Source organism: Phascolarctos cinereus, unplaced genomic scaffold, assembly GCF_003287225.1.
Source record: "Phascolarctos cinereus isolate Bilbo 61053 unplaced genomic scaffold, phaCin_HiC Scaffold_4;HRSCAF=312, whole genome shotgun sequence".
NCBI lineage: Eukaryota > Metazoa > Chordata > Mammalia > Diprotodontia > Phascolarctidae > Phascolarctos > Phascolarctos cinereus.
In genome coordinates, this window is record NW_027555847.1 from 119,622,905 (window position 1) to 119,650,581 (window position 27,677).

Below are 27,677 nucleotides of genomic sequence, written 5' to 3' on the forward strand. Positions count from 1 at the left end.
GCCACCTAGCATGCAGATACATTACACTGTGGAAAAACTTGGTCATCCTAAGGAGGTCAAGGAAAAGAAGCAATGAGTTCACCAGCCCGGGATTAATTTATTTATAAGTGTATATGTTTCGAAAGCATAAAAGGTTAGGCATAATTTATTTTCCTTTTCCCTTCCTTTGTTTGTGTGCATTTTTTATGTGTCTCTCTACCTATCTATCTGTCTATCCATCTATCTATCTATCTATCTATCTATCTATCTATCTATCTATCTATCTATCTATCTATCTATCTATCTACATTATTTAAAGGCAGCTAGGTGGCCCAGTGCATAGCACGCTGGCCTTGGAATTGAGAAGACCTGATTTCAAATCCTGCTCTAGATACTTATTTAGCTGTATGGTCCTGTGAAAGTCACTTAACCTCTCTCAGTCTTAGTTTCCTCATGTGAAAAATGGAGGTGACAATAGTGTCTACCTCACAAGATTGTTATGAGGACCAAATGAGATGACATACGTAAACCACTTTTCAAAACTTAAATCATTATATCAGTTCTAGCTATTATTTTCTCAATTAACAAAAATCGATTTTCACCACCTCCCAAACCTCCCATTGAAAAAAATAATAAGAAAAAACCCCTGTAACAAACATTTGTCATTTTCCTTTTTTGACAGTTTTACCAAACTGATGTGTTTGAGATGGAACCCCAGAGTTGCTTTCATTTGCATTTCTATAATTGTTAGTTATTTTGAGAATTTTTTCATATAGCTGTTGATAGCTTTTATTTCTTCCTTTGAAAAGTGTATGTTTCTATGGCAAAACACTCCAGTGTCTTTGCCAAGAAACCCTAAATGGGGTCACCAAGAGTCAGCAACAACTAAAAAGCAGCAACTACAATGAGAGATTTGAGATGCCTATTGAATTAAATTCTCATAAAACTTAACATTATCAGAGATAGGAGAGAGTTTGGTATAGTAATAACATTAACTCACATTTATCTAGTACCCTAGGGGTTTGCATGGGGCTTTAAATGCATTATCTTACTTGATCACTACAACACGCTTTTAAGGGAGGTGCTATTATTACTCCTGTTTTATGGGTGAGGAAACTAAGGTTTGGATACAATGACTTGCCCAGAATCACACAGCTGATAGATGTCTGAAGTAAAAATCAAAAGGAAGGTATCCCCTGGGGTCATATCCAATGCTCTATCCACTACCTCACACCTGAAAAAGTAGGTGTCATGAGACTTGAGTTTAAATATTAGCTTTGATAGTTGTTGTTTGCATGGATAAACCACTTAACATATATGAGCCTCCGTTTCTCCATCTGTTAAATGAAGACAATAATATGCTAAAAAAATTTTTTTTAAAAGAAAAAAAAGAAAAGTGTATGTTTCTGTCCTTTAACTATCAATTGGGAGATATCTCTAATTCTTATAAATTTAAATAAATTTTTTTATATACATTTTGGAAATGAGACCTTTATCAGACCTACTCCCTAACCTTTCTCCCAAGATCAGCCATTTATTAGTGCAAATCAGTTTCTAGTGTGTGAAATCAGGTTTAACTGAGGCATGATTCTTGCTGATTACTAATTGAATTTCAAGCAGCAGAAAAAATGAAGTGAATAATTTCAATCATTGTGGGAAAGTGTTTTGGGGTCAAGGACGAGCACTTTCCCAGTCCCTTAAATCACATCTTTGGAAAGAACCCAGTGTGCTTCATTTATTACTATTTGCTATCCTAATGAGCTCTTCCTTGCTAAGAATTTAAAGCATAAAAGTGAAGAATTTATACTTTAATATTTTAAGAATTCACCTGAGAGGATACCCTCCACTGATGATTTTTAAAAAGAGCCTTCTTTATTCTGTAGTAAACTGTCTTCATTAGTCACTGTGGATTTAAAAAAAATATATCACTTGGTGGTCAAGCTTCTTGTGATTGACTGTCTTTGCATTTAGTTAGGTTGGCACTCCCCAAACATCAGCTCCCATTGGGATGCTTTCTTCTCTTACCTACCCTATCCCTTGAGATATGTCTTTAAGACCTTAGAGGTCTTAAGCCTGGGTCACTGACTGGCATTCCTACCCTGTGGTTTTTATCTATAGGTGCTGTTAAACTAAGACACTGTTCATGGCCAGGCACTTTCAATTAAAAAAATGTTATTAAATCCCTGCTATGTGCAGGGTACAGTTCTAGGTGCTGAGGCTACAAAGATGAAAAAAAAAAGGATTTCCTCTGTTGTGGAGGTTCTTGACTTGGGGGTCCAAACTTAAAAAAATAGTTTGATAACTACATCTCAATAGAATTGGTTTCCTTTGTAATCCTATGTATTTTATTTTATGCATTTTAAAATATTATTCTAAGAAGAAGTCCTTAAGCTTCATAAACACCTACAAAGGGGACATGACCACAAAAAAGGTGAAGAACTCCTCCACTACAGCACTGACAAATGGCCACTCAGCCTCTGCCTGAGATCTCCATAAATGGGGAACCCATTACCTTTCTAGGCAGACCACTGGACGATACAAATGTAAGGAAATTCATTCTTGCACTGAGTGAAATCTGCTTCTCTCCCTTTAGACCTTCTCACTCATAATGTCATGAAATCTGAGAAATTATGTCATAATCTCTTTGACACTGTTTATCATGTCATTTAATGTTCATCATATCATATCATATTTCTTACATCACCTTAATTTTCAAATATATCCCTTCCTCATCCTCTACTCAGCAAGCCGGAAGGAAAAAAAGAAAAAAGAAAAAAAATTTAAGCCACCAAGACATTTATCACATCTGATACTATATGTAATCTAATATACGATAGTAGAGGCAGCTAGTTAGCACAGTAGATAGGGTGCTGGATTCAGGAAGACCCGTGTTTATACATGGCCTCTTACTAGCTGTATGGCCCTAGGCAAGTCACTTAACCTCTATTGGCTGCCATTTTCTCATCTGTAAAATGAAGATAACAATAGCACCTACTTCCCAGGATTGTTGTGAGGATAAAATGGGATAAAATAGGTAAAGGACATTGCAAACCTTAATACGGTATGTAAATGTTAGCTATTATTATTCCATACCCATTTTACCCCATCTCTGCAAAGAAGGGAAGGAGGTGCTTTTTTTCAACTCTTCTCAAATGCATCTTTTATTTGTATAATTATTCAGTAAACTCAAACTTATGTAACCCTTAAGAGAAAGACTATTAGACTGTAACCTCTTTGAGGGCAGGAACCATATCTTATCTAAATTTTGTTATCTCTTACCAGGGCATAGTGCTCCACACACAGTAGGGATACAATAAATTCAATTATTCAATTCAATAAATATTTAATAAACTTCTATTCTGGGTCAATGTCTATGATATAAAGAAAAAAACAAAATAATATCCATCTTCAAGGAGCTTATGTTTCCTGGGGAAATACAGAATTTTCACAAATAAATATAAGGTAATTTGAAGGGGGAGAGGGTCTAACAATTCAGGCGTCAATGTATACTTCATGGAGGATATGGTACACAAGATAAATCTTGAAGGGAAATGAAGATTTTTTTTTTTGGTGAGGGCAATTGGGATTACATGACTTGCCCAGGATCACACAGCTAGTGAGTGTTATGTGTCTGAGGCCACAGTTGAACTTAGGTCCTCCTGACTCCAGGGCTGGTGCTCCATCCACTGCGCCATCTAGCTGCTCCAAAAATGAAGATTCTTAAAGATAGAGATGAGGAAAAAATACATGCCAGCCATGGAGAAGAGCTGTGAATGTGCAAGGGTGGGAGATGGAACGTTAAATATAGGGAACAACTAGCATTCTATTTTATCTGGATCAATCAATCAGTGAGCATTTATTAAGTGCCTACTATGTGCCAGGCACTTTGGTAAACTCTAGGATGCAAAGAAAGGCAAAATCCAGTCCTCGCTTCCAAGGAGCTCAGCCTAATGAGGGAGATGAGGTACAGACAAGAGATATACAGGATATATTGGAAACATTCAATAGGGGGAAGGCACTAGTATTGAGGGGGATAGAGAAAAGTTTCTTGAAGAAGGTGGGATTTTAGCTAGGATTTGAACGTAGAGTGTGTGAATGGGAATAACATGAAACAAGGCTGAAAGCTGGAGAAACCAGATTGTGGAGAGTCCCATAAGCCAGTTTGTGGAATAAGTATCTCTGTATTTTATCTCAAAGACATTAGTGAACCACTAAAGGGTTTTTTCCCCCTCTGTGGATGTGGCATAGTCAGAATGGTACCTTAAGAATATTTTGGGCCCTTCCTTTCCTACCTGGTCCCGGACAGCATGGCTCCCACAAAGAAAGGTGGAGAGAAAAAGAAGGGACGTTCTGCCATCAATGAGGTGGTGACCAGAGAGTATACCATCAACATTCACAAGAGGATTCATGGGGTAGTCTTCAAAAAGTGAGCTCCTCGGGCTCTAAAGGAAATCTGAAAATTTGCCATGAAAGAAATGGGAACTCCAGATGTACGCATTGACACCAGACTCAACAAAGCTGTTTAGGCCAAAGGAATAAGGAATGTCCCATACCGTCTCTGAGTGCATTTGTCTAGGAAACGCAATGAGGATGAAGATTCACCAAACAAGCTGTATACATTGGTTACTTACGTACCTGTCACCACTTTGAAAAGTTTACAGACAGTCAATGTGGATGAAAACTAAACTGAACTTCATTTAAATAAAGTTATAAAATCTCAAAAAAAAAAGAATATTTTGGTGACTGTGTGGAGGAAGGACTAGACTGAGGGGACGGAGTAAAAGCAAAGAGACCATTTAGGAGGTTATAAAAGAGTACTGGACTTGGAGGCAAGAAAGACCTAGATTTCAATTTGTTCCCATCTAGCCATGTGACTTTGAATAAGTCACTTCACTTCGGGTTTTTTAATCTGTAAAATGGGAATAACAATCTGTATACTGTCTACTTCCCAAGCTAGTCGTGAGAAAAGTGCCTTAAGTGCTATAGAAAGGTGCTCGTTGTTGTTTAGTCATTTTTCAGTCACGTCCAACTCTGCGTAACCCCCTTTGGGGTTTTCTGGCAAAGATACCGGAGTGGTTTGCCATTTCCTTCTCTAGCTCACTTTTCAGATGAGGAAACTGAGGCAAACAGGGTTAAGTGACTTTCCCAGAGTCATACAGCTAGTAAGTGTCTGAGGCCAGATTCGAACTCAGGAAGATGAGTCTTCCTGACTCTAGGCCTGGCACACTATCCACCGTGCCATCTAGCTGCCCGTAGAAAGGTTAGTTACTGTTAAAAATTGGCAAAAAAAATTTTTTTAAATAAACACTGACTTCTGTTTCCCTTTCCCATCCTCAAAACTAAAAAAAAAAAAAGGCAGCGTGGTATAGTAGAAAGAGAAGGACTTGGGTGTTAGGTGAATTGCTCTCCCAGGTTCCTTCCAGCTCTGATTCAATGTTGGGTTCCCCTTTGACATCGCCTATCAGCATTGCTAAAAAATATTGCTTAATGCTTAATATTAAGAATATTATTGCTTAATAATTTATTTTTATTTTTTTATTTTTATTTGTTTTTAGGCAAGCAGGTGTGACAAAAAGACTCCAGGTTGCTTAATTAGCAAACTTAATCATAGCCTGGGAAAGAGACTAAGTAAGTCCCTTTGTCCTCTGGAACCCCAAGAGCTCACCAGCCTTAAAGTTCATTTCACTGGCTCTTGCTCCCAACTCCTCATATTCCAAACTATGCCTCTAATAAGGACCATTCTCCACTAGATTCGTAGAGGTAGGGTTGAAAGGGACCCTCTGGGGTCAGACAGTACAAATCTTTCATTTTATTAATGAGAATTGAGACCCAGAGAAGCTTGCTTACTTACTTACCCAGGTTCAGTTAAATAGTGGCAGAGATGGGATTTGAACAAAGATCTTCTGACGCCAATTCTGGTCCTCTTTTTTGGGAGAGAAGTACACTCTGCTGCCTTTGGCTCACAGACAAAACTGTACGCAGACAGACTTATAGATGCTCACCGGCTGGCACGGATGGAATTTAAACTTTCAGCCAAGTTTCTCCCTCCTCCTTCCTTCACGTAGCCAAATCGCTTCTCGGCAAAGGTCCTAGTTCCCTCCCACTGGGGAGTTTATCACCTTTTCAGCGTCACGATAAAGTGATCTAGTTCTGCGAAGAAATCCTTTCGGTTTCTTGTAATTCCCTGAAAAGGCGTCCAATTAATCCCATTTTCACTTTCCTTTTTCTGGAAATCGAGGACCAGTGTCAGCAACAACTTCGGCCATTCCTTGGAACTAAGGAGGACAGAGCTAAAGTTCCAAGGCGGCGGAGAGGCTGCTGTTTTATGAAGTAGACCACCCAGGTTCAGAAAAGAGGCTGGTCTAACCGCACCGAAGCTGTTTTTATAGGAAGTTAATTTGCATATCAGGTTGGCTCATTGGGTTTACAATTGAAAGAGTCCTTAGAAATTACCAAATCAATTCCTCTAATTTTACCTAAGAGAAAACTGAAGCCCAGAGTTAACTGACTTGCCTAAGGTCATGGGGCAAAGTAACAAACTTAACATTCAAATCCAGGTCTCTTACTCCAAAAATAGTGTTATTGGCATTATACCAGTAATTAAATCAGTTTTATATGTGTGTGTGTGTGTGTGTGTTTATGTACATACATACATACATACATATTTGTATATATACATTAATGTGATTATACCTATATATGTGTATGTATATATGTATTGTGTATATTGTATTTGTTGCCCATATTTGTTGTTGTTCAATCATTTCAGTTGTGTCTGACTCTTGGTAACCCCATTTGGGGTTTTCTTGGCAAATTACTGGAATGGTTTGCCATTTTTTTTGTCCAGCTCATTTTACAGATGAGGAACTGAAGTAAACATGGTTAAGTGACTAACCCAGGGTCACATAACTAGTAAGTGTCTGAGGCCAGACCTGAATTTAGGAAGATGCGCCTCCCTGATTCCAGGTCTGGCACTCTATCCACTGTGCCACCTAGATGATATGTGTATGTATGTATGTATGTGCGTACTCCTGAATGTGTGTATACACAATACATATATACCCATATGCATATGTGCACATATATGAATACAGGCATGCATACACACATAATTACAATATAAAGATGAGCTATCTCCTCTTGGACCATTTAACTGCTATGGAATAAATGAAGGGATTTTCACCATGGCTCAAATATGACATACCTCTTCCATGGAAAAAAAAAAGCAACCTAACCTACATCTACTTTCCTTCCCTTCTATTGATGGTTAATGTAAATCAGCAGTGTGATATAGTGGAAAGCCATCCCAGGTTCAGTTTCTGACTCTTGCTTCATGTGGTTTTTGTGACCTTGCTCCATCGAGGCCCGTTTCCTAACCTGTAAATCAGAGTTAGACCAGAAGAATGACCTCTGAAGTCCATTCTAGCTCTAAATCTTTGATCCTAATTCAGACCTATATAGTTCTTTCTTTTTGTTTAGGCTTAGGCCTGTGATTTCATTGGTGGAGAAAAGTGCCTCCACCAAAACATAATGGTGCCTTCCCTGAAATGTATAGTTTTAGAGTTGCTGAGAATGCTAAGAGATTAACTCAGCCAGTATGGCAGAGGCAGGGGCTGGCCCCAAGGCCAGCTCTCTGTCCACTAAGTCTACACTATTTCTCCATCAGCCATCCATATCCTAATGAAAAATGACAAATTTTAGGCACTGGACATTTTCTCCCCTAATAAACAGATTTGCAACCTTACAGAATGATTCAAGAAAAGATCTCAGTTATTAGCATGCCAAATGAACTATAAAGAAAATAAAACCCATGTATATAAACTAATATATATATGTATATACTATATAAAATATATGTGGTATATATGTATATATATAAACACACACATATTATATATACATAAATGTTGTGGTTCCCTGATTTGTTGTGGCAGGACTGTCTTAAAGAATTGAGATTTAAACTACCTCCAATCCAAGTGAAGGCCTTTAGTGAGAGATACGCTCTCCAGCAGGCTGGGCTTCAAGGGGGGACCAGCAACTTGGTAAGATAAGACAGGCAATTTTACAGTGTAATGATGTTGATTACACAACAGAAATTATGTATATTAAAAAGACAGGAGGAGTTTGTCAAGGGATTTAGGTAATAGGAGAGGGGTTTGTTAAGAGATTAGGTAATTGGGGAGGGGTCCCAGCCTCAGTAGAACTGCACATGTGGTTACCCACAATGCACACAGAAAAACCAAAGTGGGGGCATTTATATAGGATAAATGATATTATAATAAGCGTCTCTACATCATAGATTTACTCTAGCTCAGTTCTTTACTATTACTGTGCAGGTGTTATCTTAGGGGAAACCCTTTCTATGGTTCAGTGGTCAAACATCCTAGTCATGCTGCTTTCTGATTCTATTGTGGTCCTGTCTGGTCAAGATGGATAGTTAGGTATTGTGGTCCTGTCTTGGGCTAAACGGACGATGTGGTTGTGGCTTAGTACATGGACACACCTGTTTAAACATGAGAATTGGATCTGGGGGCAGAGGCTAGCTAGAGGCAGTGGCTGTATTGAGTCTGGGGGCCTGTGATGTGGTTAAAGCCAGATTGTGTGCCAGGGCATGCCTGTTCTGTGAGGCCCATAAGGAAGTTAGAATATTGGGGATGGGGGCAACTTTTTTAGGGTTCTATCATATACACACTGCATATAGTATATTGTGCATATGTAGTGTAATGTGATTTTACGTATAGAGATATACATGTATGTATATATGCACACATATATTTGTTGTTGTTGTTATTGTTGAGTCATTTTAGTCATGTCCAGTTCTTCATGACCCCATTTGGGGTTTTCTTGGCAAAGGTACTATAGTGGTTTGCAGAAAACCCATGTTTTCTGGTTTTTATTTAGAATGTCATGTGCTAGCAATGGGAAATGTATTTTTAAATCATTGCTTTTGTAAGTTCCCCAAATAATTCTGCTACTCTGTTGAAACCAAAGTTGTTTTGTAACTAAAAGAGTTTCTTTTTTGAGTTTCACCTTTTAAGAATACACTGGAGACCTTGGAGTGAACAGATTTAATGAAATGGTAAAGATGGAGGTCGGACAGTAGGCAGTGAAGTTGGAAGAGTAAACTACTTTCTGGCTGATGCTCACACAACACTCTACCTCCCATCTCTGCATCTTTGCATAGGTTATCTCCCATACCTCAAATGCAGTCCTTCCTCATTTCTGCCTCTCAGAATCCCTTGTTTCTTTCAAAACTCAGTGCAAAGGTTACCTTTCTATTCCCCCAACCACTAAACCCCTCACTAAAAATCACCTTGTAATTATTTGTTTATCTGTTTATTTATTTCATGTAGTAATGTGAGAGAGAGAAGAAGAAGAGGAGAAGGAGGAAGAGAAGGAGGAGGAGAGGGAGGGAGGGAGGGAGAGAGAAGGGGATGGGGAGACAAAGAGAAAGAGGGAAGGAGACAGAAGGGGAAGGGAGGGATGGGAAAGGGAGAGGAAGAAAGGAGGGAAACATAAAGGAAGAAGGAAAGAGAGAGGTGGAGAAAGAGGGAGAGGGAGGGAGGGGAAGGAAAAGAGAAGGAGACAGGAAGAAAGGAAGAAAGAAAGAAAGAAATCACAAGTTTAGTCTCTATTCCTATTTATTTGCTATATACTTATATATGTGCACCTTGGCTCTGAAAGAATATAAGCTCCTTAAGGATAGAGACTTTCACATTTGTTTTTCTATCTACAACACAAAGTACAGTGCCTGACACACAATAGATACTTAATAAATATTTGTTGATTGAATGCTAAATTAATAAATATATTAATGAATGAATGAATGACCCACCTCTTATTTTTGCTTTTGTTCTCCTCTGAGGCCAATGATCTTTGAACCAGAAAGGAGAAAATAAAAATGATTCATAAGGAATTGAAACCCAATATAAATGAAGAGATGATCATGGTCATCTAACTGTCCTCAAGGAGTTCATATCACTAGGCCACCACAGACTTCATTCTGTCTAGAATATTTAAAAAAAAAAAAGACAAATAGGCTGAGCTGCTTTGGGTCTCCAGTACAGTTCTTGTGGATAAGATGATGTATGGACTAAATGACAGGACATTTCGGGAGGTTGGGAATTGGATTAATGAGATCACATCTGATGAGAGACAGCTTTGTTGGGGGTGTAGGACAGTGGTGTCAAACTCAAGTAGAACCGCAAGTCATTAAACAATATAAGACTCCCTGCCAACTGCATATCGATCTATATTTATAATGCATAAATATTACCTGTATTTTATCGTGTTTTTATTTATTTTGTTAAATATTTACCAATTGCATTTTAATCTAGTTTGGGCTAGTCTCAGGAGTGCTATGTGCTATCAAGAGGCCGATCACATCATGTTAGAAACCTCTGGTGCAGGAGATAAAGAGTTTAGAAGATCTGGGTTGGAATCTTTTCTCTGATGATACTGGCCAAGTAATTCTAGGCAAGTCATTTAACCATTTAGAGCTCCCAAGCAGCTCATATCGATCTTTATTGTTACAGTTCCGGCTTCTGTACTGGAATTATCCTACCCTAATGAACCCAACATATTTAGCTCTCAGTTTCACTTAGGAAAGAATTCATAGCTAAATGGATAAAGAAAATTTTAAAAGGACAATAGACAATTTTGGCTGTGGAAAATTTTAAAGCTTTTGCACAAATGAAATAAGATAAATGTAGAGTAAGAGAAAGATATACCAATATCCCTGAAAAAAAAAAAGATGTATAGGTCTAGCACCAACTAAGTGGTGGCATAGAATTAGTGAAGAGAGGGCTAGTTACTTTCTCTTTCCAGCCCTCACCTTCATGTGTACTGGGTCATTATTTCTCAACCATTTCCTTTGTCCTTCCCCTTAGGCAGGACTTTCTAGTTACTCCCTTATCTCTACCTCTCAGACAATTGTTAAAATTTCAGTGTAAGTAAATTACTCTTTAGAAATTGGCAAATACTAAAAATCAAGGCTTGATTTATTGTTTGGATTGTCTAGATTTAAGAAGGTAATGGACAGAATGTTAATAATATAGATTAAACTTTAAAAATGTGCCATGTGTATATTTTTTCAGAGAACCAGTTTTGTCTTTTTTTTTTAAATTCAGTTTTACTTTATTTTCACTTCTAATTCTCTTCTTCTCTTCCACACTCATTGAGAAGGCAAGAAAAACAAAACCCAAATACATATAATCATGAAAAATAGATTCCCATCTTAGCCACAGCAAAAGAAAGAAAAAGAAGAAAATGTGCTTCAGTTTGCATTCTGTGTCCATCAACTCTCTGTCATGTTTTATCATGAATCCTTTGGAATTGTGGTTGATCATTGTGTCAATCCGAGTTACTAGGTTTTTCAAAGTTGCTTATGTTGACAATATTGCTGTTACTGTATAAATTGTTCTTCCATTCACTTCACTTTGTATTAGGTCATATAAGTCTTCCCAGGTTTTTCTGAAGCCATTCCTTTCATCATTTTTTTTTTACAGTACAGTAGTATTCCATCACATTCACATATCATAACATGTTCAGCTATTCCCAATTGATGAGTATTTTCAGTTTCTAATTCTTTGCCAACACAAAAAGAGCTTCAATAAACAAAAAAGTCAGTTGTTAAATATCCATAGCTCGTAATGATTTGACATGTGCTCACGTCTAGCAGCTTCTCCTCATTATCTTTCCCTTAGGAATGGGAAGAGCTAGTTTGTTATGAAGTCAGATCAGCTTCCCTGGCATCAAATAGAAGAACAATGTGGAATTTCCTATATACCAGTGGGTTTTTGGTCTCCGATATCCTGTCAAATAGGGAATTGACATTCCCCAACAGATAATTGGTGAAAGAATATTAATATTAATAGAATATTAATAGTTTTCAAAAGATACATTAATTTGTTAATCGTGAAAGAATGCAACTGTTTTTTTCTCATTTCCTACAAGTTGGGAAAGAGGACAAAGGATGAGAATAGTCATTGTTAGAGGGACTGTGACAAGGAAGGCCTCCTACTGCACTCTAGGTAGAACTGAGAAGTGGTTCAAGCATTCTGGATATCAATTTGGAAAAATGCAGGAAAAGAGACTGAATTATTCATATCCTTTGACTCAGCAACCTCACTACTGAGGTTTCCCACCAAGGAAATCAAAGACATAGACAAAAGCCTAATAACATCACAAATGATTCACAGTAGCAAAGAAATGGGGGAGGAAGTGAGTGCTTAATGACTTATAAAAATGGTTTCTGAATATAATGTGACATTTTTTCTCATTAAGAAATTATGAGTATAAGGAACTCAGGCAAACATGGAATGATTTATATGAACTGATACAGAGTCAAATGAACTGAATGAAAGGAATAAGATATTTAGTGATTAAAACAATTAAAAGGAAAAGATCATGGGACACTGAATTCTACCTGAAAAACTAATGAGCCCCAAGAACAGCCGAGCATGCCTCCCTCCTCATGACAGAGGCATTGAGGAATACAAGGCAGAATGTTGTATACATTGTTAGATGCAGCAACTGCTTTAAATGATTTCATTTGATGTAGTATATTCCAGGTGATGTCTTCCTAAATCAATCAAGCCCGGACCTTTAATGATTTTTTAAATCAAACAAATCTTTTTCCAATTTAACAGCCGTCAACAAAAACAAATGCTTCAACAAAGACACCTTTAAAAAAAGGGATGGAACAGAAATCCACAGGCAAGTTTTGTACAATTTCAGTTTTAAAATGTGTGGTTATGGATTTCACTGAGGAGCCTGGGTGAGTGTTCAGGGGCTTGGTACAGTCAGCACTGTCATCTGTAAACAGATGCTTCTGGACCACTCCATCCTTTACAGGGGATCAAAATCACTCTTTCATTTGTACTTTGCATTGGCCCTCTTCCATGATGGTGACAAATATATTTGGAAAGAATAGGTCTCATTTTTTTATGTGTAAGGGTTGAGATCAGGCAAGACAATTACCCCATTATCCTTAAAGTGACAAGATGGACTACTTTACATTTGCTACAATGCTGCCTTAACCTAATGAGAATACATTTTAATTCAAACCTGTTGAATCAATCATAGGTGTTGTTCTAAATGTAAAAAACAAAAATTAAAAGAAAAAAACTCCAATCAATTTAGGTGTTTTTAAAAACCATTGGATACACTGGAACAATGTTGTACAGACAATCTGTTTTGATTAGTTGAGGGACTTGGTCATACCATAAGGGGTTTGTATAAAACTAGTGAGCTAATTGGAACTGGGGGTATGAGTATCTACCAGCTTAGTGGTAGAAGCCTCCCCCTAAGCACTATTTGCACCCATGTACCTTTCTGACCTATTTTTCTTTTGTGTATGTTTTTCATACTGTTGGTGTTATTAATATAATTAACATGGTTGTAATCAATGTGTCAAGGCAGTTAAGTCACTCAGTGGATAGAGTGCTAGGCCTGGAGTCAGGAAGACTCATCTTCCTGGATTCAAATCTGGCCTCAGACACTTACTAGCTGTGTGATTTTGGGCAAGTCACTTAACACTGTTCACCTCAGTTTCCTCATCTGTAAAATGAGCTGGAGAAGGAAATGGCAAACCACTCCAGTATTGTTGCCAAGAAAACCATGACTGGAAATGACTGAAGAACAATAGAATAGGAAACATTCTTAACGATTAGAGGAGGTAGTAGGTTTCTCTTTACTGGAAACCTTGAAATAAAAGTTGGATGACTACTTGTTGGGGATATTAGTGAGTGACTTCTTATTTTGGTGTGGTTTGAAAGAAATACCATCTCAGGTCTCTTCTACATCTGAAATTTTGGGATTCTTAATACTCTTCACAGCTGTGGTCAGTATGTCACTCTGTTTTCCTCTAATATTTAGAATTCTTATAATAAGGGCTCTAGTGGAGTATTCAATGGATTTGGGCTTGGGCCTGTCCTGTTTTCCAGGTATTTTTTATTGAAGATGCAGTGTGGTACAGTGTGGAAAGCCCTGTCTCAGGAGTCAGAGCACCCGGGTTCAAAACGTCTTTCTGATGATCACGACTTATGTGACCTTGGGCAGATCATTGAACTTCCTTGGACCTCTATTTTCTCATCTGTACAAAGAGAAGGTTGTACTAGATGATGTCAGAAATTGCTTCTCACTCTAAATATATGAGTTGGGTAAACTCATAGATGTTTAGATATTTAAACTCGTAGTTTAAATAGCAATTGTTTCTGTTTTGTCCAGAAACTCTAAGGTTCTTCCCTTCCCAGATTTTTTTTTAACTAGGTAAAAGAGGCCATTCTTTGTTTCATTTTTTATCTGGCCTTAGTCACTGAATGGGTGTTGCTTCACTCAAACTGAGACCAGTTAAAGACCTTAGCTTAAAAAGGCCAAGGTCTCCCAATGCATCTGGGGCCATCTCCAGTAGTACAAATCTATATATATTGTCACTTGACTCAAATGGCTCCAGAGGAGAAAGTGAGGCTGGTGATTTTGCACAGCCCTCCCTCGCTTAAATCCAATTCACTCGCAAGTCATGGCATCACCTTTTTGATGTCATGGCCCTTTTCGAGAACAAAGAACAAACAACAACAGATGGCACAGAGCTGAGAGGAATAGCTACTAATGGAAGACAGTTAGGATTTAAAGTTAGCAGCAGTCTAGGACATTGGGTTAAATTAGATAAATTGAAATTTAATGAGTCGATATAAAACTTTATACTTGGATTCAAATATCAATTTCACAAGTACAAGATGGTTGGGGCTCGGCTAGACAGCAGTTTGTCTAAAAGATATCTGGGGGTTTTAATGGATTATTAGCTCAATATAAGTCAACAGTGAGCAATGGCAGATATGCTGCTTTAAGAGGCAGAGTACTGAAAAGTAAGGAAGTGCTTGACTCACTGTACTCTGCTCCAGTCAGACCATATTTGGAATATGGTGTTCAGTTCTGAGATCTACCTTCTAGGAAGGAGAGTGAGAAATTGAAGGATTTCCAGAGGAAATGTCTGAAATGTCTGAAAATGTCTGAAAATGAAATAGTTTTGAGGAACGGTCTGTAATAAATGGTGTCTGAGGTCTCTTCTAGCTCTGAAATCCTGTGATTCTGTGCATTGGCCCAGATCATCCCTTGGGTTCCTTCTAGCTCTAAGATCCAGTAAAAATTGCATTTGTATTATAAATCAAGAGAAATTAGTAAGCTTACATATGAAACTAGTCAGTGCATAGAAAAACGTGACACCTGGGCCAAGGTGATAGTCACCATTTTGATCAACAATGTAGTATTCAGGGGTGGAGCCAAGATGGCGGAGTGAAAGCAGTGACTTGCTTGAGCTGTCCCCCAAACCCTTCCAAATACTCTTAAAAAATGGCTCTAAACAAATTCTGAAGCAGCAGAACCCACAAAAAGACAGAGTGAAACAAATTTCCAGCCCAAAACAACCTGGATGATTGATAAGAAAGGTGTATCACGCCGGGCTGGGAGTGCAGGGCAGCGCAGCATGGGTGCACAGGCCGCGGCAAACCTGGAGCAGGCCTCAGAGGACTGAATCGCGGGCAGCTGTGGAGGTTTCCAGACTCCTCAATCCACGAATGCCAAAGACAACTTAGAAGGTCAGTGGGAAAAGTCTGTTTCTGTCAGTGGTCAGAGAGGAAGGTGGGGTCTCACTCAGCTCCATTCCCCAAGAGCCTGGCCCTGGTAGGGGGCAGCTCCTTCCCGAGCTTCTGGCCCACAGACTGAGGGGGAATCCAGTGGCTGATCAGAGAGGGACTGCAGGGATCTGTTTGCCAGTGCTGAGGCAGGAATCTCTTGCTTGGCCCGTGTGTGGACCTGGGTCACAGTTCTGGGTAGCAGTACTGGGGTGAGGAGGAGCGCTGGCCTGGTGGAGCTTGTAGTGGCTGTGGAGAGGAACCCCTCCTCACAGTTACAGAACAGAAAGGATTACTTGTGGTCACAGGCCAGGAAAGGAGTAAACACCTTGCCCCTTATCATACCACCTTGGAAGAACTGAACATTTATAGGTCCCTACAAGTATCTCTGAAAACAGCTACACAAACCCCTGAAGCTTGGGACAATACATTCTCCACATTGGAAGCAGACTCTTACCTTAACAAAGAGTTTAAAACTCAAGTAATTAGCTGGGATCATGAGCAAGCAGCGCAAAAAGAGTCAGACTATATTATCTTACTTTGGTGAAAAAGAAGATCAAAATATACAACCAGAAGAAGACAACAAAATCAAAGCTCCTACATCCAAAGCCTCCAAGAAAAATATGAATCAGTCCCAGGCCTTGGAAGAGCTCAAAAGGGATTTTGAGAAGCAAGTAAGGGAAGTAGAGGAAAAACTGGGAAGAGAAATGAGAGTGATGCAAGAAAATCATGAAAAACAAGTCAACAGCTTGCTAAAGGAGACCCAAAAAAATACTGAAGAAAATAACACCTTAAAAAACAGCCTAACCCAAATGGCAAAAGAGGTCCAAAAAGCCAATGAGGAGAAAAATGCCCTAAAAAGAAAAATTGGCCAAATGGAAAAGGAAGTCCAAAAGATTACTGAAGAAAATACTTCCTTAAAAATTAGAATAGAGCAATTGGAAGACAGTGACTTTATGAGAAATCAAGACACTGTAAAACAAATCCAAAAGAATGAAAAATTAGAAAACAATGTGAAATATCTCATTGGAAAAACAACTGACCTGGAAAATAGATCCAGGAGAGAGAATTTAAAAATTATTGGACTATCTGAAAGCCATGATCAAAAAAAGAGCCTAGACATCATCTTTCAAGAAATTATCAAGGAAAACTGCCCTGATATTTAGAACCAGAGGGCAAAATAGAAATTGAAAGAATCCACAGATCTCCTCCTGAAAGAGATCCCCAAAGGAAAACTCCTAGGAATATTGTAGCCAAATTCCAGAGTTCCGAGGTCAAGGAGAAAATCTTGCAAGCTGCCAGAAGGAAACAATTCAAGTACTGTGGAAACACAATCAGGATAACACAAGATTTAGCAGCTTCTACATTAAAGGACCGCAGGGCATGGAATATAATATTCCGGAGGGCAAAGGAGATAGGATTACAACCAAGAATCACCTACCCAGCAAAACTGAGTATAATCCTTCAGGGGAAAAAATGGTCATTCAGTGAAATAGAGGACTTTCAAGCATTCCTGATGAAAAGACCAGAGCTAAACAGAAAATTTGACTTTCAAATACAGGACTCCAGTGGAACATGAAGAGGTAAACAGGAAAGAGAAATCATAAGAGACTTATTAAGATTGAACTGTTTACATTCCTGCATGGAAAGATGATATTTGTAACTCATGAGAACTTTGTCAGTATTAGTGTAGTTGAAGGAAAAAAATTGTATGTAGTATATATAGATAGATAGATAGATAGAGGGCACAGGGTGAGTTGAAGATGAAGGGGTCATATCTGGAGAATAAAATTAAGGGATGAGAGAGGATGATACTCGGAGAAGAAAAGGACAGGTAGAATGGGGTAAATTATCTCACAAAAAAAACACAGAAAGGAAAAGTCTCTCACAGTGGAGGGGAAGCAGGGGAAGGTGAGAGGGAATGAGGGAATCTTATTCTCATAGGATTTGGCTTAAGGAGAGAATAACATACACATTCAATTGGGTATGGAAATCTGTCTTACCCTACAGGAAAATAGCGGGAGAAGGGGACAAGAGAGCAGGGGGGTGATAGAGAGGAGGGCAGATTGAGAAAGAGGGTAATCAGAAGCAAATACTTCTGAGGAGGGACAGGGTCAAAAGAAAGAATAGAATAAATGGGAGGGCAGGATAGGATTAAGGGAAATAGAGTTAGTTTTTCACAACATGTCTACTAAGGAAGTGTTTTGCATAACTGCACATGTACAACCTATATTGAGTTGCTTGCCTTTTCAATGAGGGTGGGTGGGGAGGGAGGAAGGGAGAAAAAAAAAGATAAAAAAAAACCAATGTAGTATTCAGTAGATAAAATATACTTAATTTGAAATATTTTAATTTAAAATATTATCTTTAAAGAATTCTTTCCCCTTCTGTTACTAATTAAAGAGGAAGTCTCACCTAAGGGTTTGTAAGACCCCAAAGGGAAAATAAAAGCCTAGGAAAATACATACCTAATGAGTTATGTTTTCTTTTTGTTCCTTCTCACCAACTCCCACACAACTTTGAACTCATCAAAAGAATTTCTGCAAGTTTCCATGAAGGTCATGGAAAAGTTGTAACTTAATTTAGTACAAAGAAAAATATTTGAAAAACCACAAAATATTTTCATTGAGTGAGAATTTTTAAAAATAGTTCTTGTATTTTTATTTAGCTCCTATATAAAGAGATATATCGTAGTGATATCTCTTTGTCTCATGGCCTACTTAGTCCAGGCCTCAGGATCTTGAGATATGGAAACTGGTGACAGATTTGGAATCAGAGGACCTAGGTTGTTAACAGTCTCAGCCTGGGGAGTCCTGGACTTTCTGAGCCTCCATTTCCTCATCTGTAAAATGAAAAAAAAATTAGAACAGGCAATTTCTAAGGTCCCTCCTAAAGTCTCCTCTGATGATTTCTTCTTGTGTCTCCAGATTCATGGCTCTGAACTCTTACTGATCTTCTTCTCTCTTTTCTTTGCCAATGGGGGAGAGTAGATGAGATTTGCCTCCTTACTGAGCTAGTTCTAGGAATGGAAATGGTTTATAGTTCTTGCCACTGAGTAATCTGAATATTAGTCATCTCAGAGCTGCTGCTATTACTCACATCTCCTACCTGTTTTCCCACAGTGCCCAGTCACTGAATTTGAGCTTTGGAGAGTCCCAGTGACCATCTAGCGCAACCTATATCTAAATGAATCCATACTATAACATATTTGACAAATGTTCACCCATCTCCTGCTTGAACATCTCTGATCTCTCTCATACATCCAAATGATAAAACACTTTAAAATTATTTTGCCATCTTCAAGAAATAGAAGAACTAGATGAGGTGAAGGAAGGATTTGTGGTATTTAAGGTTTCTCTTCTAGAATCTGCAAGAGCTGGTGCACTCGTCCTTACGTTGTCCTATGCCTAGGCATGCAGTTTGGACCAGGTTCTGTCCGATAGGAGCCCATCTCTAATGAGAGAGGTTAGGCTCCCTGTCGTTTTGTTCATTGGCTCATTATGCCCCTTCACGTTGTCATTTAAGGCCTAGGTTATGTCATGTGTCTAGATCTCTGAAAAAAGAATGATGAATCTGGTGTGTTACAGGTAATTTATTCCTATACACAAAAGGAGTGCTAAGCATTAAGTATGCATTAATAAAATGAATGAAGCAGGATTCAACAACAACTTATAACTATGGTTACAATCTGTTAAGAGGCTGATACTTAACTTCAGAACATAAGAAAATTTGCAGTACCATTAATTAGGCATTTAAATTTTACCTCAGCTCAGCACTGTCCTTACAATTCTGCTGGAAAAATGCCCAGGCCCAGGCCAAATTTCTTCTCAGTGATCAGACTCTGTTGCCAGCCAGTTCTGACCCATTGGAGCTTGAACTCTTGAATTCATTAGATCACCTGAAGCCTGAGCATGTCCATTAGAATTCCTTGTCATCTTGAAGTATAAACCCCTCAATGATGAGCCAGACTTGGCCAGAAGCAAGCCTCCTAAAGCTTCTATAGTATCAGCAAGAACCAGGAAAAGGAACTCTAAGGATGTTGCATCGGCGGTAGGGTGGGGGCTACCCCTGCTACACTCTCAAGAAAAGAGGGGCAGGGTTGGGCCTATGTTATAGTATTCTTAGAGGGTGAGAACTGTGGTGTGGTGGGATGGAGAAGAGGTAAAGAGAGGCAAAAAGTGATCAGTCATTGATCCTAGGATTCACAGTGAGAGAGGAGAATGAAGAGATCATTGAGAACCAGTTCTGCAGATGAGGAAACTGAGGTCAAGAGAGGAGGAGGTAAAATGTGTTTTTTTACTGATGCTTTAAAAAATATCTTTGTTGCTTCCCATTGACTCCACTCCAGCCCCTAAGAGAACTCTTACTTATAACAAAGTGATTCAAGCAAAATGAATCAAAACATTTGCCATGTCTGACAATGTTTGCCTCATTTCTCACATATAATTAGTGAAGTACTGGCAAACAGTTGGCTCTATGAAAAAATGTATATCTTGGACATACTTTTAAATTTAATCTGGATTATTAATATTTTCTCCATCACTTTCTCAAATCAGGACAACCAACAAAATAATAAATCAAGCCCTGTAGTGTTTGCTGATTTCTGAAGAGTAAATGCTTTTACTGAAAACTTAACAATCAGCTCTTGAGAGCTAGTGTGAGCTAGCCCTAGCACGTTCCTACTTTGATCATAACTTCTGGGCCATGAGGAGAGAGAAAAGCTTCACCTTTAGTCCCTTGAAGTCAAGAATAGTTTTTAGAGCTTTTGGTACCATTTGTTACCATTTTCTTACTGTTCAGGCCTAAGTTAGTTGACCAGATATCCCAATGACCATGTTACTTGCTCCCCTCATTATCTCTACTCCTAACCTCCACTGAATAATAATTTTTTTTAAAAAATCACTATAAACACACTATTTACAATAAATACCAATTAACCAACAGTTACCTCCAACATGAGGTAAATTTCTTTCTTTTTCTTTTTTGAGGCAGTTGGGGTTAAGTGACTTACCCCAGGGTCACACAGCTAGTAAGTGTCTGAGGCCAGATTTGAATTCAGGTAGTCTTGATTCCAGGCTCAGTACTCTATCCACTACACTACCTAGCTTCCCTTTTTTCTCTTTTTTATGAGGTAAATGTCTAATGCAAGCCCTCAAACCTGAACCATTCATATTTGATCATAAAGAGTAAAAAGGATAATATTATAACATAGTTAAATGAAATATGATCTGGTAATCTAGTTAAAAAATACGAAAAAGAGGGACAGCTAGATGGCACAGTGGATAGAGCTCCAGCCCTGGATTCAGGAGGACCTGAGTTCAAATATGACCTCAGACACATAACACTTACTAGCTGTGTGATCCTGGGCAAGTCACTTAACCCCATTGCCTAGACCAAAAGAAAAAATACAAAAATGAAAGCTAATATATTTTACCCATGCTTCATTTTAAATCCATCTATAAATTTAAAGGCTCTGTTATCCTTCTTCCGCCTTTTATCCCCCTTAATCAAGGGCATTGATGTGGGAACTGGGTGGAGCAGGCTGGGAAAGTGTTCACTAGGTGCTGTCAATCTACTTGGTTTTATTACTACCAATTTGATTAAAGTTTGTGTGCCAGAATGCCTTTGTAAATCACCTTAAGGGAAATACAGCAGGTATTTGACCAAGTGAAAGCTTTATCTTAAGTTGTAGTGGAGTCTGAGCCATGAGATTTAATTGCATGCCAAAGACCCAACCTCGAAACTCATTTGAAAATACTGACACCCACAGAGGGATCTAGCCAAAGGAAGTGAGTGGCAGTCAGTCACTCTCAGAGCCTGAGAGAAGCATAGCAAGTTTGGCAGATACCCCAGAGCAGTCTCTGGTGCTAGGTAGTGAACATAGCAGGTGGGACTGAGCATTTAAGGGATAGCCATATGAATTAGATAGGACCAGGCGTTGACCACATCATGCCCTTACATTGTTGTACAATCATTTCAGTAATGTCCAATTCTTCATGATCCCATTTGGGGATTTCTTGGCAAAGACACTAGAGTGGTTTGCCATTTTTTTCCTTCTCTGGCTCATTTTTACAGATGAGGAAATTGAAGTAAACAGGGTTAACTGACTTGTCCTGGGTCTCATACCTAGTAAGTATCCAGGGCCAGATTTGAACTCAGGGAGATGAGTCTTCCTGACTTCAGGCCTGGTACTCTATCCATTGGACCACAGAGAGTGCCACCCCACTTCTCTTCATCCCCTACCTGCAACATATTAATTTACCAGCATTTACTTAGCCCTTCTCCAATTTCTGGGACTATACACTTTCCAGGAGTTTTTTGCCATTAAAAATGAAGTAACTATGAATATTTGCTTATAGCTAGGTCATTTACCTTTTCATTATATCTTTATGACATAATACTCAAAGTGGTATTGTTGCATTAAAGTACCTCAGAGCCAAGAAGATTTTGTGTTCAAGCCCCAACTCTGGCACAAACTGGCAGTCACCTGGGCACTTTTAGCATCCTAGGCATCTCTCTAAGGTGTTGATTAGGAAGCTTCTTCATCTGGGACTTTCCTAAATGATGTTGCTGGACCAGTCCTTATCTCTATTGCACAATAAGAGATGGTTGTTTTCCCATATCAACAGATGCTTGCTTTCCCAAAAGTTTATACCATCAACAATGTAATAGAATGTATCTATCCCTAAAGCCCTGTCCCCTCTGACTTTTACATACTTTCCTCTTTTTACTAATTCAGATAGAGATCCTGCCTCCATATCAGTAAGACCTGGGTTCAAGTGCCACCTTCTGCTGCGTACTGGCTGTGTTGCTCTATACAAGTCAACTAACCTCTTAGTACTTCCCAGGTGACTCTCTAATAATTTGCAAAGCAGATGGGGCCTGCTATTTTATGAGGTTCCCAGTTCTCACTCTCTGACCTTTGTCACCTTCTCCACAGCAGTCTAACCTTCCTGGGTACCCTTTCCCCCTTTCTAGCTGCCTTTTATGTGTTGACTTCTGCCAATAAAATGCAAGTTTTTGCAGGGCAAGACTATCTTTTTTGCTTGTATTTGTTATCTCCAGAATTTAGCACAGTGCTTGGGACATAGTAAATGCTTAATAAATTACCTATCATCTATCAGATATCTGTCTATTTATCTATCATCTATCTATCTATCTATCCATCTATCTATCTATCTATCTATCTATCTATCTATCTATCTATCTACCTATCTATCTATCTATCATCTATCTACCTACCTATATGCCTATCTAGGTCTCTCTCTCTCTCTCTCTCTCTCTCTCTCACTCTCTCTCTCTCTCTGTCTGTCTGTCTCATCTATCTTTCTATCTGCCCAACTATCTGCCTACATATCTAGGTGTCTATCTATCTATCTATCTATCTATCTATCTATCTATCTATCTATCTATCTAATCCATATTGATGGAAAGAGTTTCTACAGTGGGAATTTTCTTTCTCAGGTCTTGTCCAAGGCAATATCTTATAGTTATTTTGATTTGTATTTCTCTGATTATTAGGGAATCATAATATTTCAATGTAGTTATCAACATTTACATTTTCCTCCAAAATCATCTATTCATGTCATTTTGTCATTTCTCCAATAATCAATAAGAATTTTAGTAAGAACTTATAATGTGCCAGGAACTGTGCTAGGTGCTGAGAATACAGAGACATAAATGTAATAGTCCCTGCCCTCAAGGAGCTTACACTCTGTCAGGGAAGAGAACATTTATATATGTGAATATATACAGAACACATACAAAGCAGATACAAGCTAATCTCAGGTATGAAGACACTAGCAGCTAAGGGAACCAGGAAAGGCCTCCTGAGGAAAGTGGCACTTGGACTGAGTGGGGTTCAAAGTACCATGAGGTACATGTGAGTAGGGATAGCACTCTAAGCATGGGTGACTGCCAGGGCAAAGTGTTGAGACAAGAGATGGAGTGTTACGTGTGAAGAACAGCAAGTAAGTTGGTATGGCTAGCCTGGAGGGTAATATGTAAAGAACCTGGAGAAAAAGGAGGGGACCAGGTTGTGAAGAGGTTCAAATAACAGAGGAGTTTATGTTTGATCCTAGACATAATAGGGAGCTATTGAAATTTTTTTGAGTAATGGGGTGACATGTTCTGATTTATATTTTAGGAAAATCACTTGGGCAGCTGTGCAAAGGATGAATTGGAGTGAGGAAAGGCTTGGGACAGGGGGACTAATTAAGAAGCTATTATTACAGTCTAGGTGAAAGATGATGACATGAACCAGGGTAGTGGCAATGGAAAGAAGTGGAAAGAAGGAGCTTTTGTGAAAGAAATTGTAGAGATAGAGTTAAGATTTGGCAACTAATTGGATATGTTGTGTGAATAAAATTTAAGGACTGAGAATGACACTAACGTTGCTAGGTCAATTTCTTATCAATTCTGGTCATCAGAACTTTAGTGTATTTGTTGCACTGTTTTATTTCTAATAGACCCTTCCCTACTCAGTGAGCTATCTCATATTAAAGAATAAAAAAATAAAGATGGAAAAATCAGTTCATCAAAATTAACTGCTAATTCTCTTGGTGGAGAAAGGAGTGAATGGTAGTTCCCTAATCCTCTGGACGGAGCAGTGGTTTTTAGGTAAGTCTTAACAGAAAGACTTTTAAAAGTGGTAATAATACTTCTGGCATACTCTTCTGAGAGGTTTATATTTAAACTTGTATGTATGTCATTTTGTAAGAATGATAAGTAGGCATTTTGTATTTCACCTAGGTTCTGCACTGTTCCTCTCATTGAGGTGTCAGGTCAATGTTTGGGTTCATCCTCTTCTCCGAAAGCACTGGAGAAGTTACCAAGGATTCCTTCCCTTGACACCTGTTAGCTCTGATTGAAGGACCCAGGACTGCCAAACCTCTCAAACTCAGGAGGTAGCCTCCAACCTTGGACATGTACATCTCAGAATTGATACTCATTCACCTAAGATCAAGATAGAACAAACACAGAAGTAGAACAAAATCCATGATCGCTCTTGAAGGGCATATGCTTTATATATAATGTGCCTTCAGGGGCAGTTTCTCCCAAGGTCAAAAGAAGGATAGGCTCTTGCCTCCTACCTCTCACCAGAGAGTTGCTTGTCCTATGGAAAGTCCGGAGAAGAAGATACCAGTAATAGAACGGTTGGTATTTCCTGCTTACTGGACATTGAAGAAGGTGACCTCATCATCCCCAAAGCATTCATTAGAACTGAATCACTAAAAGAAGCAGGAGTTTCATTATCCTCAATGCAACTAAAGTTTTAAGAGTTCACAGAGGTTGGCTGGAATAAGGAAGTATAGTGCTGCCCATATCCTGTTGTTATATTATTATATCCCAAAAGTGAAATGGGCTGCCTAGGGAGGTCATGGTTTCCCTCTCTTGAGATATCTTCAAGTGGAGGCTGAATGACCAGGGATGTTGTAGAGGGGAATCCTGTCTTCACCTCTGTATTCCCTCTGCCTAGCACTGTATTGTGCATATAGTAAGTACTTTAAATGTTGAATGGAAAGTGAATGGCCAGGAACAGTGTCCCCTGACAAAAGTAGTATATATAAATATGTCTCATGGTAAAAGTAGCATACATAGACACACATATACGTATATGTAATATATTATATTTGTGTGTATGTGTATGTGTGTGTGTATACTCACTTGGGACCTCTATAATACCCATCAAAAAACATGGGGTATAGACAACATCTCAGAGGGAGTTGATATTTTGGGATAACAAGCTAGCTAAATGCAGACAGTTAATCATGAGAGAAGTAAGTAAAGTAAAAAAAGTAAATATTTTTAAATCATAGCAACTTATGAAGACAGTTCACTGCTGTATAGAGGGATTTTGTTTGACATCAGTAGTACTTTCAGATGAACCCTGAAAGTTCATCTAAACCATACCTTCATTTTTATATTTTAATTCTTAACAAAGGAGGATAGAATATTAGAATAGCAAATAATGATACCTGAAATACTATGAGTTCTTCACCACCCCCCAATTTAGATCTTTTCTAAAACTGGCTTTATACATAGCTGTAGAGTAGGTGACTACCTACATTGTATGATTTATGAGAAGGTGCTCTTCTTTGATTCAGAAAACTTCCCCCTAATAAGTGAAATTCTTTATTTCATTTCACTTTTTTACCTGTTTGAAATCAGCAATAATCATACCATAGTTAGATCCTAATTCCATTTGCACAGACCAGTGGTCTCTTCCTAAATGTAAATGCTGTGAGGAAAATAGTTATCTTCATTCAAATCTTAACTTGGAATAGTTTAGTCAGATTACTTTCTGAATAAAGGAAATAATAAGAAGCTAAGTCCATGCACCCAGTGAATGGGACTTTGGATGTTAGCCAGAGAAGGGAAAAGGAAAGACTAATAGGCACTTGGTGGAGAGCAGAAGTGGGTAGAGTGCTGAAATAGAAGGCTTTGGGACACAGAGTTCCCATACCAAGAGGCTTTGGGAGAGGGGATATATAAGGGGAATAGGAGAACATATTATTACTTTGAAATTTTCCCCGACCGTTACATCTCTTAAAACATACATGCTTAAGATGAGACCAGCAGGGGTCAGTAGGTGGTACAGCGCCCTGGATGCCATTACTGAAATGGTGTACGAAGAACTGTAATGAACAAAATGTTACGCTCCTAATAAACCTGAGGACCTCAGTTCAAATCCAGCCTCAGACCAAACACTTGACACTTACTAGATGTGTGACCCTGGGCAAGTCACTTAACCCCAATTGCCAAAAACAAACAAACAAAAAAAAGATAAGACCAGCAGACCCACTGTCTCCTTCTCCACTATCTTCCCCCCCTTGTATTCCTTGGGATATACATTTCAAGCTTTTTTTACAGTTCATTGTATTTGGATGTATAGTATCTGAAGTCTATCAGTGAAGACACTGAATAACTAATGACCATTTTTTTTCACTGGTTGTATGCTTCCAAACTTCTGATGACAGCTCAAGCCAACAAGTTTATGTCTGTATACCACTTCTTCTGAAGAATTCTACTATCTGACATAGAATATGTGTTTAATAAACTCCTAGGCCAGTCCCCCAAGGAGCAACTACTCCAGGTTCAAGGTACTCTGTGGGATCACACTCTAAAACTAAAGCTAGTGAGCACCTACTGGTGCTATCACCTTTAACAACAGCCAGCTGACAAAATTAATTTAAAAGAAAAGCACTTACTGAAATGGCACAGGAAGAACTGTAATGAACAAAATGTTACACTCCTAATAAACCCGAGGAGCATTCTCCCACAAATATACACAATATTATTGGAAAGGGCGGGCACACAAAGGAAGTACACTGGTGGAGAGGCGCATATGAAGGGAACACAAGGCCTAACAACTCACACTCCAGCACTCTAGGGCCTCTGTGTCTTTTCTCTTCCTAAGGTGTTCTTACACTGTGCTTCCGAGAGCAGGGTATATGTTGGGCGATATTCCCTCAGCCTTCTTTGTAGCTCAGCTTGACTATAGCTGGGTGCTCTAGGTCTGTTTCCTATTGTATGAGTTATGGATGATCCTACTGGATGAGTGTGCCATTGAAAACCACCATTGCTGACAGAAAGGATTAAGAGAAAGAAGTCCCCTTTCCCATTCCCCACTGTACTCTAGAAGAGACATAAGGGAAAAGGCACACAGTTCACCCTTAGGAGTTTGATTTTTTCCTCCATAGCCGGTACTCTCCCTACCTGGAGGGATGACTGTCATCTCACAGAGCTCCTCCTATCTCAACAGATTTGAGACTTGGCCAGCTCATTATTTAAAGGCCATCACAGGTATGTCTGATGCTTCAGCCAATCAATAGCTGGCTGCCTTATACTTCTATCAAGGATGATTGAAGAACTTTCACATCTGCTAGAGGAAACTTTTCTTTTTAGCCTCTTTATGTTCGTTTTACTTAGAAAAGCAAAATTGTCCTCTGTTTAGTTGTTAAATTCTAGTTAGATGGAGCAATGTTCTTTTTGTGCATTCCATAATTAGCTTTTTACATAAAGAAGTGGATACTGCTTGTGTTTGTGTTTATGTTCTTCTGGCAC

General features: G+C 38.7%; 1 protein-coding gene and 1 pseudogene across 1 annotated transcript in view; one reads left to right on the forward strand and one right to left on the reverse strand.

Annotated features, from left to right (window-relative positions):
- CD274 (CD274 molecule) overlaps positions 1-4,358 on the reverse strand; it is a 28,823-nt gene extending 24,465 nt beyond the window's left edge. Inside the window, 1 exon segment of the mRNA XM_078152507.1 lies at positions 4,272-4,358. The gene's annotated coding sequence lies outside the window, so the exon portion shown is untranslated.
- LOC110221614 (large ribosomal subunit protein eL31 pseudogene) lies at positions 4,269-4,664 on the forward strand (annotated as a pseudogene).
- Positions 4,665-27,677: the final 23,013 nt, after the last annotated feature.